Source organism: Hypanus sabinus, chromosome 9 (genome assembly GCF_030144855.1).
Source record: "Hypanus sabinus isolate sHypSab1 chromosome 9, sHypSab1.hap1, whole genome shotgun sequence".
Taxonomy (NCBI): domain Eukaryota; kingdom Metazoa; phylum Chordata; class Chondrichthyes; order Myliobatiformes; family Dasyatidae; genus Hypanus; species Hypanus sabinus.
Window position 1 is genome coordinate 84,631,076 of NC_082714.1, and position 18,813 is coordinate 84,649,888.

The 18,813-nt window shown below is 49.6% G+C and overlaps 1 long non-coding RNA gene across 1 annotated transcript; it reads right to left on the reverse strand.

Moving 5' to 3' along the window:
- Window positions 1-10,239: 10,239 nt before the first annotated feature.
- LOC132399546 (uncharacterized) lies at window positions 10,240-18,776 on the reverse strand. The gene is made up of 3 exons (XR_009514019.1): window positions 18,652-18,776; window positions 11,308-12,495; window positions 10,240-10,671 (listed from the first exon to the last, which is right to left on the reverse strand). It is a non-coding gene; the product is annotated as an uncharacterized LOC132399546 (long non-coding RNA).
- Between the last annotated feature and the right edge of the window lie 37 nt (window positions 18,777-18,813).

An 18,813-nucleotide genomic window follows, 5' to 3' on the forward strand; every position in this document is an offset into this window, starting at 1 on the left:
TGTAAAGTGGTGACAGTGTGGCTGTGTAAAGTGGTCACGGTGTGGCTGTGTAAAGTGGTGACAGTGTGGCTGTGTAAAGTGGTCACGGTGTTGCTGTGTAAAGTGGTGACAGTGTGGCTGTGTAAAGTGGTCACGGTGTGGCTGTGTAAAGTGGTCACGGTGTGGCTGTGTAAAGTGGTGACAGTGTGGCTGTATAAAGTGGTCGCGGTGTGGCTGTGTAAAGTGGTCACGGTGTGGCTGTGTAAAGTGGTGAAGTGTGGCTGTATAAAGTGGTCGCGGTGTGGCTGTGTAAAGTGGTCACGGTGTGGCGGTGTAAAGTGGTCACGGTGTGGCTGTGTAAAGTGGTCACGGTGTGGCTGTGTAAAGTGGTGACAGTGTGGCTGTATAAAGTGGTCGCGGTGTGGCTGTGTAAAGTGGTCACGGTGTGGCGGTGTAAAGTGGTGACAGTGTTGCTGTGTATAGTGGTCACGGTGTGGCTGTGTAAAGTGGTGACGGTGTGGTTGTGTCAAGTGGTGACGGTGTGGCTGTGTAAAGTTGTCACGGTGTGGCTGTATAAAGTTGTCACGGTGTTGCTGTGTAAAGTGGTGACAGTGTGGCTGTGTAAAGTGGTGACAGTGTGGCTGTGTAAAGTGGTCGCGGTGTGGCTGTGTAAAGTGGTCGCGGTGTGGCTGTGTAAAGTGGTCACGGTGTGGCCGTGTAAAGTGGTCGCGGTGTGGCTGTGTAAAGTGGTCGCGGTGTGGCTGTGTAAAGTGGTCACGGTGTGGCTGTGTAAAGTGGTCACGGTGTTGTTGTGTAAAGTGGTGACAGTGTGGCTGTGTAAAGTGGTCACGGTGTGGCTGTGTAAAGTGGTCACGGTGTTGCTGTGTACAGTGGTGACAGTGTGGCTGTGTAAAGTGGTGACAGTGTGGCTGTGTAAAGTGGTCGCGGTGTGGCTGTGTAAAGTGGTCATGGTGTGGCTGTGTAAAGTGGTCGCGGTGTTACTGTGTAAAATGGTCGCGGTGTGGCTGTGTAAAGTGGTGACAGTGTGGCTGTGTAAAGTGGTGACATTGTGGCTATGTAAAGTGTTGACAGTCTGGCTGTGTAAAGTGGTCACGGTGTGGCTGTGTAAAGTGGTCACGGTGTGGCTGTGTATAGTGGTGACAGTGTTGCTGTGTAAAGTGGTGACAGTGTGGCTGTGTAAAGTGGTCGCGGTGTGGCTGTGTAAAGTGGTCACGGTGTGGCTGTGTAAAGTGGTCACGGTGTGGCTGTGTAAAGTGGTCGCGGTGTGGCTGTGTAAAGTGGTCACGGTGTGGCTGTGCAAACTGGTCACGGTATGGCTGTGTAAAGTGGTCACGGTGTTGCTGTGTAAAGTGGTGACAGTGTGGCTGTGTAAAGTGGTGACAGTGTGGCTGTGTAAAGTGGTCACGGTGTGGCTGTGTAAAGTGGTGACAGTGTGGCTGTGTAAAGTGGTCACGGTGTTGCTGTGTAAAGTGGTGACAGTGTGGCTGTGTAAAGTGGTCACGGTGTGGCTGTGTAAAGTGGTCACGGTGTGGCTGTGTAAAGTGGTCACGGTGTGGCTATGTAAAGTGGTGACAGTGTGGCTGTGTAAAGTGGTCACGGTGTGGCTGTGTAAAGTGGTCACGGTGTGGCTGTGTAAAGTGGTGACAGTGTGGCTGTATTAAGTGGTCGCGGTGTGGCTGTGTAAAGTGGTCACAGTGTGGCGGTGTAAAGTGGTCACGGTGTGGCTGTGTAAAGTGGTGACAGTGTTGCTGTGTATAGTGGTCACGGTGTGGCTGTGTAAAGTGGTGACGGTGTGGTTGTGTCAAGTGGTGACGGTGTGGCTGTGTAAAGTGGTGACGGTGTGGCTGTATAAAGTTGTCACGGTGTGGCTGTGTAAAGCGGTCACGGTGTTGCTGTGTAAAGTGGTCGCGGTGTGGCCGTGTAAAGTGGTGACAGTGTGGCTGTGTAAAGTGGTCGCGGTGTGGCTGTGTAAAGTGGTCACGGTGTTGCTGTGTAAAGTGGTCGCGGTGTTGCAGTGTAAAGTGGTCACAGTGTTGTTGTGTAAAGTGGTCGCGGTGTGGCTGTGAAAAGTGGTCGCGGTGTGGCTGTGTAAAGTGGTCACGGTGTGGCTGTGAGAAGTGGTCACGGTGTGGCTGTGTAAAGCGGTGACAGTGTGGCTGTGAAAAGTGGTCACGGTGTTGTTGTGTAAAGTGGTGACAGTCTGGCTGTGTAAAGTGGTCACGGTGTGGCTGTGTAAAGCGGTGACGGTGTAAAGTGGTGACAGTGTGGCTGTGTAAAGTGGTCACGGTGTTACTGTGTAAAGTGGTCATGGTGTTGTTGTGTAAAGTGGTGACAGTGTGGCTGTGTAAAGTGGTCACGGTGTGGCTGTGTAAAGTGGTCGCGGTGTGGCTGTGTAAAGTGGTCACGGTGTGCTGTGTAAAGCGGTGACAGTGTGGCTGTTTAAAGTGGTGACAGTGTGGCTGTGTAAAGTGGTCACAGTGTGGCTGTGAGAAGTGGTCACGGTGTTGTTGTGTAAAGTGGTGACAGTGTGGCTGTGTAAAGTGGTCACGGTGTGGCTGTGTAAAGTGGTCACGGTGTGGCTGTGTAAAGTGGTCGCGGTGTAGCTCTGTAAAGTGGTCGCGGTGTGGCTGTGTAAAGTGGTCGCAGTGTGGCTGTGTAAAGTGGTGACAGTGTGGCTGTGTAAAGTGGTCGCGGTGTGGCTGTGTAAAGTGGTCACGGTGTTGCTGTGTAAAGTGGTGACGGTGTGGCTGTGTAAAGTGGTCACGGTGTGGCTGTGTAAAGAGGTCACGGTGTGGCTGTGTAAAGTGGTCACGGTGTGGCTGTGTAAAGAGGTCACGGTGTGGCTGTGTAAAGTGGTCACGGTGTGGCTGTGTAAAGAGGTCACGGTGTGGCTGTGTAAAGTGGTCACGGTGTGGCTGTGTAAAGTGGTCATGGTGTGGCTGTGTAAAGTGGTGACAATGTGGCTGTGTAAAGTGATCACGGTGTGGCTGTGTAAAGTGGTGACAATGTGGCTGTGTAAAGTGGTCACGGTGTGGCTGTGTAAAGTGGTGACAATGTGGCTGTGTAAAGTGGTCATGGTGTGGCTGTGTAAAGTGGTGACAATGTGGCTGTGTAAAGTGGTCGCGGTGTTACTTTGTAAAGTGGTCGCGGTGTGGCTGTGCAAACTGGTCACAGTATGGCTGTGTAAAGTGGTCACGGTGTTGCTGTGTAAAGTGGTGACAGTGTGGCTGTGTAAAGTGGTCACGGAGTGGCTGTGTAAAGTGGTCGCGGTGTTACTGTGTAAAGTGGTCACGGTGTTGCTGTGTAAAGTGGTGACGGTGTGGCTGTGTAAAGTGGTCACGGTGTGGCTGTGTAAAGAGGTCACGGTGTGGCTGTGTAAAGTGGTCACGGTGTGGCTGTGTACAGTGGTGACAGTGTGGCTGTGTAAAGTGGTGACAGTGTGGCTGTGTAAAGTGGTCACGGTGTGGATGTGTAAAGTGGTGACATTGTGGCTGTGTAAAGTGGTGACGGTGTGGCTGTGTAAAGTGGTGACAGTGTGGCTGTGTAAAGTGGTCACGGTGTGGCTGTGTAAAGTGGTGACAGTCTGGCTGTGTAAAGTGGTCACGGTGTGGCTGTGTATAGTGGTGACAGTGTTGCTCTGTAAAGTGGTGACAGTGTGGCTGTGTAAAGTGGTCGCGGTGTGGCTGTGTAAAGTGGTCAGTGTGGCTGTGCAAACTGGTCACAGTATGGCTGTGTAAAGTGGTCACGGTGTTGCTGTGTAAAGTGGTGACAGTGCGGCTGTGTAAAGTGGTCACGGAGTGGCTGTGTAAAGTGGTCATGGTGTGGCTGTGTAAAGTGGTCGCGGTGTTACTGTGTAAATTGGTCGCGGTGTGGCTGTGTAAAGTGGTCGCGGTGTGGCTGTGTAAAGTGGTCGCGGTGTGGCTGTGTAAAGTGGTCACGGTGTGGCTGTGTAAAGTGGTCACAGTGTGGCTGTGTAAAGTGGTGACAGTCTGGCTGTGTAAAGTGGTCACGGTGTTACTGTGTAAAGTGGTCGCGGTGTTACTGTGTAAAGTGGTCGCGGTGTGGCTGTGTAAAGTGGTCACGGTGTGGCTGTGTCTAATGGTGACAGTGTTGCTGTGTAAAGTGGTCGCGGTGTTACTGTGTAAAGTGGTCACGGTGTTGCTGTGTAAAGTGGTCACGGTGTGGCTGTGTAAAGCGGTGACAGTGTGGCTGTGTAAAGTGGTGACAGTGTGGCTGTGTAAAGTGGTCGCGGTGTTACTGTGTAAACTGGTCACGGTGTTGCTGTGTAAAGTGGTCACGGTGTGGCTGTGTGAAGTGGTGACAGTGTGGCTGTGTAAAGTGGTCGCGGTGTGGCTGTGTAAAGTGGTCATGGTGTGGCTGTGTAAAGTGGTGACAATGTGGCTGTGTAAAGTGGTGACAATGTGGCTGTGTAAAGTGGTCGCGGTGTTACTTTGTAAAGTGGTCGCGGTGTGGCTGTGTAAGGTGGTCACGGTGTTGCTGTGTAAAGTGGTCACGGTGTGGCTGTGTAAAGTGGTGACAGTGTGGCTGTGTAAAGTGGTGACGGTGTGGCTGTGTTAAGTGGTCACAGTGTGGCTGTGTACAGTGGTGACAGTGTGGCTGTGTAAAGTGGTGACAGTGTGGCTGTGCAAAGTGGTCACGGTGTGGCTGTGTAAAGTGGTGACATTGTGGCTATGTAAAGTGGTGACAGTCTGGCTGTGTAAAGTGGTCACGGTGTGGCTGTGTAAAGTGGTCACGGTGTGGCTGTGTATAGTGGTGACAGTGTTGCTGTGTAAAGTGGTGACAGTGTGGCTGTGTAAAGTGGTCGCGGTGTGGCTGTGTAAAGTGGTGACGGTGTGGCTGTGTAAAGTGGTCACAGTGTGGCTGTGTACAGTGGTGACAGTGTGGCTGTGTGAAGTGGTGACAGTGTGGCTGTGTAAAGTGGTCACGGTGTGGCTGTGTAAAGTGGTCACGGTGTGGCTGTGTATAGTGGTGACAGTGTTGCTGTGTAAAGTGGTGACAGTGTGGCTGTGTAAAGTGGTCGCGGTGTGGCTGTGTAAAGTGGTCACGGTGTGGCTGTGTAAAGTGGTCACGGTGTGGCTGTGTAAAGTGGTCGCGGTGTGGCTGTGTAAAGTGGTCGCGGTGTGGCTGTGTAAAGTGGTCACGGTGTGGCTGTGCAAACTGGTCACGGTATGGCTGTGTAAAGTGGTCACGGTGTTGCTGTGTAAAGTGGTGACAGTGTGGCTGTGTAAAGTGGTGACAGTGTGGCTGTGTAAAGTGGTCACGGTGTGGCTGTGTAAAGTGGTGACAGTGTGGCTGTGTAAAGTGGTCACGGTGTTGCTGTGTAAAGTGGTGACAGTGTGGCTGTGTAAAGTGGTCACGGTGTGGCTGTGTAAAGTGGTCACGGTGTGGCTGTGTAAAGTGGTCACGGTGTGGCTATGTAAAGTGGTGACAGTGTGGCTGTGTAAAGTGGTCACGGTGTGGCTGTGTAAAGTGGTCACGGTGTGGCTGTGTAAAGTGGTGACAGTGTGGCTGTATTAAGTGGTCGCGGTGTGGCTGTGTAAAGTGGTCACGGTGTGGCGGTGTAAAGTGGTCACGGTGTGGCTGTGTAAAGTGGTGACAGTGTTGCTGTGTAAAGTGGTGACAGTGTGGCTGTGTAAAGTGGTCGCGGTGTGGCCGTGTAAAGTGGTGACAGTGTGGCTGTGTAAAGTGGTCGCGGTGTGGCTGTGTAAAGTGGTCACGGTGTTGCTGTGTAAAGTGGTCGCGGTGTTGCAGTGTAAAGTGGTCACAGTGTTGTTGTGTAAAGTGGTCGCGGTGTGGCTGTGAAAAGTGGTCGCGGTGTGGCTGTGTAAAGTGGTCACAGTGTGGCTGTGAGAAGTGGTCACGGTGTGGCTGTGTAAAGCGGTGACAGTGTGGCTGTGAAAAGTGGTCACGGTGTTGTTGTGTAAAGTGGTGACAGTCTGGCTGTGTAAAGTGGTCACGGTGTGGCTGTGTAAAGTGGTGACAGTGTGGCTGTGTAAAGTGGTGACAGTGTGGCTGTGTAAAGTGGTCACGGAGTGGCTGTGTAAAGTGGTCGCGGTGTTACTGTGTAAAGTGGTCACGGTGTTGCTGTGTAAAGTGGTGACGGTGTGGCTGTGTAAAGTGGTCACGGTGTGGCTGTGTAAAGAGGTCACGGTGTGGCTGTGTAAAGTGGTCACGGTGTGGCTGTGTACAGTGGTGACAGTGTGGCTGTGTAAAGTGGTGACAGTGTGGCTGTGTAAAGTGGTCACGGTGTGGATGTGTAAAGTGGTGACATTGTGGCTGTGTAAAGTGGTGACGGTGTGGCTGTGTAAAGTGGTGACAGTGTGGCTGTGTAAAGTGGTCACGGTGTGGCTGTGTAAAGTGGTGACAGTCTGGCTGTGTAAAGTGGTCACGGTGTGGCTGTGTATAGTGGTGACAGTGTTGCTCTGTAAAGTGGTGACAGTGTGGCTGTGTAAAGTGGTCGCGGTGTGGCTGTGTAAAGTGGTCAGTGTGGCTGTGCAAACTGGTCACAGTATGGCTGTGTAAAGTGGTCACGGTGTTGCTGTGTAAAGTGGTGACAGTGCGGCTGTGTAAAGTGGTCACGGAGTGGCTGTGTAAAGTGGTCATGGTGTGGCTGTGTAAAGTGGTCGCGGTGTTACTGTGTAAATTGGTCGCGGTGTGGCTGTGTAAAGTGGTCGCGGTGTGGCTGTGTAAAGTGGTCGCGGTGTGGCTGTGTAAAGTGGTCACGGTGTGGCTGTGTAAAGTGGTCACAGTGTGGCTGTGTAAAGTGGTGACAGTCTGGCTGTGTAAAGTGGTCACGGTGTTACTGTGTAAAGTGGTCGCGGTGTTACTGTGTAAAGTGGTCGCGGTGTGGCTGTGTAAAGTGGTCACGGTGTGGCTGTGTCTAATGGTGACAGTGTTGCTGTGTAAAGTGGTCGCGGTGTTACTGTGTAAAGTGGTCACGGTGTTGCTGTGTAAAGTGGTCACGGTGTGGCTGTGTAAAGCGGTGACAGTGTGGCTGTGTAAAGTGGTGACAGTGTGGCTGTGTAAAGTGGTCGCGGTGTTACTGTGTAAACTGGTCACGGTGTTGCTGTGTAAAGTGGTCACGGTGTGGCTGTGTGAAGTGGTGACAGTGTGGCTGTGTAAAGTGGTCGCGGTGTGGCTGTGTAAAGTGGTCATGGTGTGGCTGTGTAAAGTGGTGACAATGTGGCTGTGTAAAGTGGTGACAATGTGGCTGTGTAAAGTGGTCGCGGTGTTACTTTGTAAAGTGGTCGCGGTGTGGCTGTGTAAGGTGGTCACGGTGTTGCTGTGTAAAGTGGTCACGGTGTGGCTGTGTAAAGTGGTGACAGTGTGGCTGTGTAAAGTGGTGACGGTGTGGCTGTGTTAAGTGGTCACAGTGTGGCTGTGTACAGTGGTGACAGTGTGGCTGTGTAAAGTGGTGACAGTGTGGCTGTGCAAAGTGGTCACGGTGTGGCTGTGTAAAGTGGTGACATTGTGGCTATGTAAAGTGGTGACAGTCTGGCTGTGTAAAGTGGTCACGGTGTGGCTGTGTAAAGTGGTCACGGTGTGGCTGTGTATAGTGGTGACAGTGTTGCTGTGTAAAGTGGTGACAGTGTGGCTGTGTAAAGTGGTCGCGGTGTGGCTGTGTAAAGTGGTGACGGTGTGGCTGTGTAAAGTGGTCACAGTGTGGCTGTGTACAGTGGTGACAGTGTGGCTGTGTGAAGTGGTGACAGTGTGGCTGTGTAAAGTGGTCACGGTGTGGCTGTGTAAAGTGGTCACGGTGTGGCTGTGTATAGTGGTGACAGTGTTGCTGTGTAAAGTGGTGACAGTGTGGCTGTGTAAAGTGGTCGCGGTGTGGCTGTGTAAAGTGGTCACGGTGTGGCTGTGTAAAGTGGTCACGGTGTGGCTGTGTAAAGTGGTCGCGGTGTGGCTGTGTAAAGTGGTCGCGGTGTGGCTGTGTAAAGTGGTCACGGTGTGGCTGTGCAAACTGGTCACGGTATGGCTGTGTAAAGTGGTCACGGTGTTGCTGTGTAAAGTGGTGACAGTGTGGCTGTGTAAAGTGGTGACAGTGTGGCTGTGTAAAGTGGTCACGGTGTGGCTGTGTAAAGTGGTGACAGTGTGGCTGTGTAAAGTGGTCACGGTGTTGCTGTGTAAAGTGGTGACAGTGTGGCTGTGTAAAGTGGTCACGGTGTGGCTGTGTAAAGTGGTCACGGTGTGGCTGTGTAAAGTGGTCACGGTGTGGCTATGTAAAGTGGTGACAGTGTGGCTGTGTAAAGTGGTCACGGTGTGGCTGTGTAAAGTGGTCACGGTGTGGCTGTGTAAAGTGGTGACAGTGTGGCTGTATTAAGTGGTCGCGGTGTGGCTGTGTAAAGTGGTCACGGTGTGGCGGTGTAAAGTGGTCACGGTGTGGCTGTGTAAAGTGGTGACAGTGTTGCTGTGTATAGTGGTCACGGTGTGGCTGTGTAAAGTGGTGACGGTGTGGTTGTGTCAAGTGGTGACGGTGTGGCTGTGTAAAGTGGTGACGGTGTGGCTGTATAAAGTTGTCACGGTGTGGCTGTGTAAAGCGGTCACGGTGTTGCTGTGTAAAGTGGTGACAGTGTGGCTGTGTAAAGTGGTCGCGGTGTGGCCGTGTAAAGTGGTGACAGTGTGGCTGTGTAAAGTGGTCGCGGTGTGGCTGTGTAAAGTGGTCACGGTGTTGCTGTGTAAAGTGGTCGCGGTGTTGCAGTGTAAAGTGGTCACAGTGTTGTTGTGTAAAGTGGTCGCGGTGTGGCTGTGAAAAGTGGTCGCGGTGTGGCTGTGTAAAGTGGTCACAGTGTGGCTGTGAGAAGTGGTCACGGTGTGGCTGTGTAAAGCGGTGACAGTGTGGCTGTGAAAAGTGGTCACGGTGTTGTTGTGTAAAGTGGTGACAGTCTGGCTGTGTAAAGTGGTCACGGTGTGGCTGTGTAAAGCGGTGACGGTGTAAAGTGGTGACAGTGTGGCTGTGTAAAGTGGTCACGGTGTTACTGTGTAAAGTGGTCATGGTGTTGTTGTGTAAAGTGGTGACAGTGTGGCTGTGTAAAGTGGTCACGGTGTGGCTGTGTAAAGTGGTCGCGGTGTGGCTGTGTAAAGTGGTCACGGTGTGCTGTGTAAAGCGGTGACAGTGTGGCTGTTTAAAGTGGTGACAGTGTGGCTGTGTAAAGTGGTCACGGTGTTACTGTGTAAAGTGGTCATGGTTTTGTTGTGTAAAGTGGTGACAGTGTGGCTGTGTAAAGTGGTCGCGGTGTGGCTGTGTAAAGTGGTCACGGTGTGGCTGTGTAAAGTGGTCCCGGTGTTGTGTGTAAAGTGGTGAGTGTTGCTGTGTAAAGTGGTCACAGTGTGGCTGTGTAAAGTGGTGACAGTGTTGCTGTGTAAAGTGGTCACGGTGTGGCTGTGTAAAGTGGTGACAGTGTGGCTGTGTAAAGTGGTCACGGTGTGGCTGTGTAAAGTGGTGACAGTGTGGCTGTGTAAAGTGGTCACGATGTGGCTGTGAAAAGTGGTCACGGTGTTGTTGTGTAAAGTGGTCACGGTGTGGCTATGTAAAGTGGTCACGGTGTGGCTGTGTAAAGTGGTGACAGTGTGGCTGTGTAAAGCGTTCACGGTGTGTCTGTGTAAAGTGGTCACGGTGTTGCTGTGTAAAGTGGTGACAGTGTGGCTGTGTAAAGCGTCACGGTGTGGCTGTGTAAAGTGGTCACGGTGTTGCTGTGTAAAGTGGTCACGGTCTGGCTGTGCTGAGCTAGTGATCAGACTGAGCAGGCTGGTTCAGTTGTCATTGGTTTTTTCCCTTTTGGGGGAAACTGCTCCAAGTTTTTTTTGCCAAATAGAAAAGAAGGTTGGCTTCAGATCTGGAAAGCATTATATATAACTCGTTGAGATACGTGAAGTGCTTGTGTTTCGTGGATTCCCCACCCTTGAGACGATTCCATAACACAGGAGGAGAGGGAAATAGGAGAGGAGGGAGGTAAGGGCAGAGAGACAGAGAGAAAGAAAGGGGGATTGAGGGAGAGCGGGCTGGGAAAAGAGAGTGAGAGAGAGCAAAAGGGAGACGAGTTGTCATGAGTCCTGCGGGCCTGGGCGGGACTAGCGTTGGGCTCTGTGTTTAAAGAGCACCCGTTAATTATTGTCTTAACTAGACTCGTTAAGCCTCTGAGCTCTGTTTAATCTTATAGTTCGTTTTGATTGGCACAGGGCTTCCACCTACTGATTAATTAAAGTGGTCTTCCGTTTAGTGCTTACCGCAGGGTCCTTGTCGCTGTTGGAATTCCCATGTAAAACCTCTTGTTTATGTCTCTAAATGGGTTCCTCTGCACCCGGGTTCAGTCATTGTCAGCCCCCACCGTGACATGGAGAGAAGACGGAGCAGGTAGAAGGAGAGAAATAGTTTCTGGATTCCTTCTTCTCCTTTGGCATTTTGGCTCTCCATCTATCACATCCCAGCTTCTCACTTCATTCCAGCTGCCTTACCCCTCACCAGCCCTCCCCTATCACCCGCCAGCTTGAACGCCCTTCCTTTCCACCCCTTTCTATTCTGGCTCCTTTCCAGTCCTCATGAAGGGGCTCCAGCAGAAACGTCATTTCCATGGGGGCCGCCCGGCCTGCTCATTTCCTTCAGCATCCCGTCGGCGTTGCTCCAGATTTCCAGCATCTGCAGAATCTCTCCTGTTAACGAAGGAGAGAGAGAACGTGACAGACACGAGAGAACGTGACGAAGCGGCAGGGAGGAGGAGAGACAGAGTGTGATAAAGCCGGGAGAGAGGGTAGGAGAGGGGGCTGGAACAGGGAAGATTACAGAGAGTAAGTGAAGGGGAGAGGGGATGAGAAAATCAAACAATATGGAAGGGAGAGAGAGAGGGGGCAGGGAACAGAGAAGAGCAGAGAGGGGTACTGTGAGGAAGAGAGGACCAACCAGGAAGCGAGACGCGGAAGAGATGGAGAGGTACAGAAGGAGAGGAAGAGGAAGTCTGAGGTATAGACACAGAATGAGTGAAAAGTCACTACACACGTTTTCAGTGAGCATGAGGAAGAAAAGAGGCTACCCAGCACCGAGAGAGAGAGAGAGAGACTCTCACAGAGGGAGAGAAGGGGACCAGACAGAGAGGGACATCGAGAGGGAGAGAGAGTAACAGTCAGAGAACAGGAAAACAGAGATGGAGGGAATGATGCAATGTAGGAGAGGGCACCGAGTATGAGAGAGGGACAGGATGAGAAACAGTGAAACTGCCAGGCAAGATGGCGTGTTCGGTCGACATCTGTTGGATAGATCATGAAACCATATATGTATTTTATGTCTTTTACCTTTGTTTTCTCATCTTGGATGTGATTCTGGAACTGCTGGAGTCTGTGATTTGGTGTTTGGAGATGGTTTGGGTGTTCCAGTGCTGTGCAGGACCTCGGAAGGGAGGGACAACGTGCGCGGACGGGGACTGAACCGACGTTCGAATCCATTTCGCCGATTGGAGCGCCGAGGCAGATGGAAACATTGAGGCGAATGCGGAAAGTGAGCGCGGCTGCCCGTCTCTTGATCGGTCTGCTACCGGAGAGGGGAGAGCCTTCCGCTGTGCCCAGAGAATGTACCCAGCTTCCCTGCGTTCCGCGGGAAAACCGGATTATTGCAGCAACCTTTCCCGCTGCCGTATCCACATCGCCGCTTGTGAAGTTCATTCGATACCGAGTGTCTCCCCTTCTCGGGCAGGGCTGTCCCTGCTTCCGAGAGTCAGTTCACGGAGTGGGAGCAGAGAGATCTCTCCTTCCTGGGAGTAGGAGGGCTGGCGAGGATGAGGTGCTGTGGGGGCGGCAAAGAGGAGGGACTGCAACAGAACGGTGGATTTCCAAACGTGGTTAAGTGGAGAATGTCCCATCACAGTCCGGACCTGTGCCTTGTAGGCAGGGGAGAGGTACTGGGCAGATGTTGAGCGCCTGGACTAACTCCACCCAGGCAAGTGGGGGGTGTTCGACCAGACCTGGATAAGGCCCCTGGGAAACTTCTCTGTAATATCTAACCACATTCAAGACGTCACAGATGGATGGAGGCCCAGCCAACATCCCTACTGACGTTAAAACATAAACCGACACACAGTGGCCACTTTATTAGGTACTCGCTAATGCAAAGATCTAAGCAGCCAATCATGTGGCAGCAACTCAATGCATAAAAGCATGCCGACATGGCCCAGAGGTTCAGAAGGCGTTCCGGCCAAACATCAGACTCGTGAAGGAATGTGATCTAAGTGACGTTGACCGTGAAATGATTACTGGTTTGAGTCTCCTGGGATTCTCATCAGGATTTAGAAAATGGAACCCAAAAGGGCAATGTCATGGGGAACTTCAATACGCAGGAGGACTGGGGAAATCACGCTGGTGCTGGACCCCAAGAGGGGGGATTTCTGGAGTGCCCCGTCGGAGAAGAGTCAGAATCAGGTTTATTATCACCGGCATGTGACATGAAATTTGTTAACTTAGCAGCAGCAGTTCAATGCCATACATAATCTGGAAAAAATAATAAACGAAACAAAAAAATAATAATAAATGATTAAGTAAATCAGCGGCAGGAACAGACCTCTGCCAGGTTTCTCGCAGGTCGGCAACGCTTGTTTAAAAGAACAGAAGGGACAAGCGAGGCGGCCATTGTTGGGAGTAGGCCCGTGGTGGGGGTAGGAGAGTCAGGCTTCGGCTCGAAAGCAGCCTTGGCTCTGGGTAAGCTTTCCTAAGGCTCCCTTTTCCCCTCACTCTTGCTGTATTTAGTGTAGTAAATTGCTGCTGTGTGTTCTTCATGCCGGATGTTGGGGTCCCGGAGAGACCCCGAGTCTCCCAGGAAACCGCATCTACGTGAGATGCATCTGGCTGCAGCTCCTTGAAGACCACGCGGGGATCCAGAGAGTGACTTCAGCTTGAACGGGAGAGTGAGGAGATCACCTTTTGGAGTTACAGGGAAGTAGTCACCCTGAAGTTGCAGGAGGTGAGTACAGGGTGACTGTCAGGAGAACTGTCAGGAAAAGGCAGTTAGTGCAGAGCACCCCTGTGGCCACTCCCCTCAATAATAAGTACAGTATACTGCTTTGGATACTGTTGTGTGTGTGGGGGGAGGGGGTACATTCCAGGGGAACGTCACGGAGACCGGATTGATGGCACTGAGCATAGAGAAAGAGGGAGACAGGGGAGCGGGAGTGATAGGAGAACAGACAGGACATTTTGTGAATGTGAACGGGACAACCTGATGGTACGTTGCTTCCCAGGAGCCAGGGTCAGGGACGTCTCGGACATTCTGGAGAGGGAGGGAGAGCAGGCTGATGTTGTGGTACATATTGGCACCGATGATTCAGCAAAAAGGTCCCGAAAGAAGGGGTTTAGAGGCCTAGGTAGAAAGCTGAGGAGCAGGGTCTCCCAGGTAATAATTTCTGATTGTTACCTGCGCCACGCATCACTGAGGCTGGGAAGCTGGTTCAGGGGGCAGGGCAACAGGTTCTTGGATCATTGGAATCCCTCCTGGGGGAGGTATTACCTGTTCAAAAGTGATAGACTGCGCCTTAACCCGAAGGGGGGGGGGCAATATTCTCACAGGCAGGTTTGTTAAAGCTGTTGGGGAGGGTTTAAAATAACTTGGCAGGGGTTGGCAACCGCAGTGAAGCGACTCAGGATAGGCCGGATGGTTAAAAAAAAAACAAGGGTAGCGTGCAGTCAAACTGCCAAGATGTTAGGGCAACATTGCAGCCAGCAGGGCGAGTATCAGTGTGTTAGGGATGCAGAATCAAAAAAAGGTAGCAAATGCAGTTCTGAAAGGTGATATCTCAATGCACAGAGTATAAGAAATAATGTGGGTGATCTTGTTCCACTATTACAGATTGTCAGGTATGATGCTGATCACTGAATCGTGGCTGAAGGATGGTTGTAGTTGGGAGCTGAATGTCGAAGGTTACACATTGTATCAGAGGGATAGGAAGGTAGGCAGAGGGGGTGGCGTGGCTCTGCTGGTAAAGAATGGCATCAAATCAGTAGAAAGATATCACATAGGATTGGAAGATGTTAAATCCTTGTGGGTTGGGTTGAGAAACTGCAAGGGTAAAAGGACGTAGATGGCAGTTATATACAAGCCTCCCAATAGTAGCTGGGATGTAGACCACAGATTACAACAGGAAATAGAACAGGCATGCCAAAAGGGCAATGTTATGAAATGCGAGATTTCAACATGCCGTTCGATTGGGAAAATCGGGTTGGAAATGGATCTCAAGAGAGTGAGTTTGTTGAACGCCTACGAGATGGCTTTTTAGAGCAGTTTGTCATTGAGCCCAGTAGGGGATCAGCTATACTGGATTGGGTGTTGTGTAATGAGCTGGAGGTGATTAGGTAGTTTAAGGTAAAGAACCCTTAGGAGGCTGTGACCACAATATGATTGAGTTCAACTTGAAATTTGATAGGGAGAACGTAAAGTCTAACGTAGCAATATTTCAAATGAGTAAAGGAAATTACAGTGGTATGAGAGAGGAGTTGGTCAAAGTAAATTGGAAGGAGATGCTGCCAGGGATGACAGCAGAGCAGCAATGGCGTGAGTTTCTGAGAAAAATGAGGAAGGTACAGGATAGATGTATTCCAAAATGAAGAAATACCCAAATGGCAAAATAGTACAACCGTGGCTGACAAGGGAAGTCGAAGCTAATGTAAAAGCAAAAGAGGGGGCAGACAGCAATGCAGAAATTAGTGGGAAGAATTGGGAAGCTTTTAAAAAAGCTACAGAGAGCAACTGTAAGAATCATTAGAAAGGAAAAGATAAAATATGAAAGCAAGATAGCAAACAATATCAAATTGGATAGTAAAATCTTTTTAAATATGTAAAAAAAAAGAGATGAGAGTGGTTATAGGAACACTAGAAAATATGAGGTTGGGGAAATAATAATAGGGGACAGAGAGATGGCAAATGAACTGAGTATTTTGCATCAGTCTTCACTGAAGGGTGTGAGGGAAGAGAGGTGAGTGCAGTTACTATTACAAGTGAGAAGGTGGTCAAAAAGCTGAAAGATCCAAAGATACTTAAGTCACCCAGACCAGATGAACCACACCCTAGGGTTCTGGAAGAGATAGCAGTAGAGATTGTGGAGGCACTAGTAATGTTCTTTCAAAAAATATTGGATTCTGGCATCGTGCCAGAGGACTGGAAAATTACAACTGTCACTCCACTCTTTAAGAAAGGAGGAAGGCAGCAGAAAGGAAATCATAGACCAGTTAGCCTGACACCAGTGGTTGAGAAAATGTTGGAGTCAATTGTTAAAGATGAGGTGATGGAGCACTTGGTGACACAGGACAAGATAGGACAAAATCAGCATTGTTTCCTTAAGGGAAAATCTTGCCTGACAAACATGTCAGAATTATTTGAGGAGATTACAAGTAGGATAGATAAAGGGGATGCAGTGGATGTTGTATATTTGGACTTTCAGAAGACCTTTGACAAGGTGCCACACATGAGGTTGCTTACCGAATCAAGAAGTCATGGTGTTACAGGAAGGTTACTAACATGGTTAGTGTATTGGCTGATTGGTAGGAGGCAGCGAATGGGAATAAAAGGATCCTTTTCTGGTTGGCTGCCAGTGACCAGTGGTGTTCTGCAGGGGTCGCTGTTGGGACTGCTTCTTTTTATGCTGTATATCCGTGATTTAAATAATGGCTTTGTTGCCAAGTTTGCAGATGATACGAAGACTAGTGGAGGGGCTGGTAGTGTTGAGGAAACACGTAGACTGCAGAAGGACTTGGACAGATTAGAACAATGGGCAAGAAAGTGGCAAATGAAATACAATGTTGGAAAATGCATGGTCATGCACTTTGGTAGTAGAAATAAATGTGCAGATTATTTTCTAAGTGGAGAGAAAATCCAGGAATCTGAGATGCAGAGTGACTTGGGAATCCTTGTGCAGAACATGCTAAAGGTTAACTTGCAGGTAGAGTTGGTGGTGAAGAAGGCAAATGCATTCATTTCAAGTGGTCTAGAAAAGAAGAGCAGGGATGTGATGCTGAGGCTTTATAAGGTACTGGTGAGGCCTCACCTTGAGTATTGTGAAAAGTTCTGAGCTTTTCAACTAAGAAAAGGTGTGCTGGCTTTGGAGAGGGTTCAGAAGAGGTTCACAAGGATGAGCCCAGGAATGAAAGGGTGATCATATGAAGAATGTTTGATAGTTCTGGGTCTGTACTTGTTGGAAGTTAGAAGGATGGGGTGTGGGGGGGGGGGGGGGTGGGGAAAAGCTGATTGAAACCTTTTGAATGTTGAAAGGTTTAGATAGAGTAGAAGTGGAAAGGATGTTTCCTATGGTGGGGGAGTCTAGGACAAGAGGGCACAGCCTCAAGATAGATTTAAAACATTTAAAACATTTAAAACATTTAAAACAGATGCAGAGAAATTTCTTTAGCCAGAAGGTGATGAATTTGTGAATTTGTTACCATAGGCAGCTGTAGAAGCCAGGTTGTTGGGTGTATTTAAAGCAGAGCTTGATAGGTTCTTGACTGGACACAGTATCAAAGGTTATGGGGAGAAGGCCAGGGAGTGGGGCTAAGGAGGGGAAAAGAAAGGATCAGCCATGATTGAATGGTGGAACAGACTCAATGGGCCAAATAGCCTAATTCTATTCCTATGTCTTATGGTCTTATGGAAATGGATTTTTGGAGCAGCTCGTGTTTGACCCCACTAGGGCATCAGCCATTTTGAATTAGGAGTTGTGTAATGGGGCAGAATTGATTAAAGAATTTAAGGTAAAAGAACTCTTAGGGGCCAGTGAACATTATTTGATGGAATTCATCCTACAGTTTGGGAAGGATAAGCCAAAGTCAGGTGTAGCAATATTACCATCAAGTAAAGGGAATTTCAGATGCATGAGAGAAAAGTTTACAAAAATTAATAGGAAAAGAACACTGACAGGGATGAAGGTAGAAGAGAATAAGTATTTTGCATCAATCTTCACTGTAAACAACACTAATAGTATGCCGGAGGTTTGAGAGCGTTGGAGGCGGGGGTGGGGGGGGAGAGGTGGAGGATATGGCAGAAGTGTGTGAAGTTATCATTACTAGGGAGAAAGTCCTTGGAAACTGAAAGGTCCAAAGGTGGATGAATCAACTGGACCAAATGGTCTACATCCCAGTGTTCTCTAAGTGGTGGCTGAAGAGACTGTGGAGGCATTAATAATGATCTTTCAAGAATCAATTGATTCTGGAATGGTTCCGGAAGACTGGATAACTGTAAATGTCACTCCACTCTTCGAGAAGGGAGAGGGGCAGAAGGAAGGAAACTATAGGCCAGTTAGTCTGACCTCAGTGTTCGGGAAGATGTTGGAGTTGACTGTTAAGGATGTGGTTTGGGGGTACTTGGAGGCACATGATAAAATAGCCTGTAGTCAGCATGGTCTCCGCAAGGGAAAATCTTCCCTGCCAGATCTATTGGAATTATTTGAAGAAATATCAAGCAGCACAGACAAAGAGTGGAAGTAAAGGGAACTTTTTCTGTTTGGCTGCCAGTGACCAGCGCTGTTCCCCGGGGGTCTGTGTCAGGATCACCTCTTATTACGTTCTAATATCAATGATTCTGATGACAGAATTACACAGAACATTGAACAGCACAGGAATTGATGGCTTTGTGGCCAACTTTGTGGATGATATGAAGATAGGTGGGTGGAGGGGCAGGTAGTTCTCAGGAAGCAGAGAGACTACAGAAGGTCTTAGACAAATTAGGAGAATTGGCAAAGAAGTGGCAGATAAGAGTACAGTGTATGGTCATGCACTTTGGTAGAGAAAACAAAAGGGTGGACAATTTTCTAAATTGAGATAAAATACAAAAATCTGAGGTGGGAAGGGATTTGAGAATCCTCCTGCAGATACCCTAAAGGTTAACTTGCTGGTTGAGTCAGTGGTGAGGAAGGCAAATGCAATGTTAGCATTCATTTCAAGAGGGCTAGAATATAAAAGCAAGGATGTAATGCTGAGGCTTTAGAAGGCACTGGTGGGGCCTACTTGGAGTGTTGTGAGCAGTTTTGGGCTCCTTGATGTGCTAACGTTGGAGAGGAGGGACGCGAAATGACTCCGGGATTGAAAGGCTCGTCATATGAAGAGCGTTTGACGGCTCTGAGCACGGACTCACTGAAATTCGGAAGATTGAGGGGTGACCTCATTGAAACCCATCAAATGCTGCAAAGCCTCGATAGAGTGGATGTGGAGGGAATGTTTCCTATGGTGGGAGAGTTTAAGACCAGAGGGCATAGACTCAGGATAGAGGGGCGTCCTTTTAAGGTGGAGATGAGGAAGAATTTCTTCAAACAGAAAGTGGTGAATCTGTGTCTCTGTCTATTTAAGGCAGAGGTTGATAGATCCTTGATTAGTCAGGGCATGAAGGGATACGGGGAGAGGGCAGGAGGTTGGGGCCGATTATTTTCACGCTCAGCAATCTCTAGAGTTCACAGAGAATGGTAAAAAAAAATCCAGTGAGCGGCAGTTCTGTGGCCGAAAACGCCTCGTTAATGAGAGAGGTCAGAGGAGAATGGCCAGACTGGTTCGAGGTGCCGGCAATTCAAATAACATAGCATCTCTGAACACACAACACGTCGAAATTGGAAGTAGATGGGTTATAGCAGCAGACCACGAATCCGTGGCCACTTTCTGAGGCGGGAGTTAACTTACAGAGTGGTCACTGAGTGTGTCCGAAATGCAACGGATCAAAAAGTCCAACGGTACAGGCCTGAGGATTGACCTTGCTGAGCGTCGGAGTAGGTGGTGGGAGGCTCCGGTCCTGGTGTGTGACCGACAGGTTAATTTGTTCTATTTCGGCATATTTCCTGCATT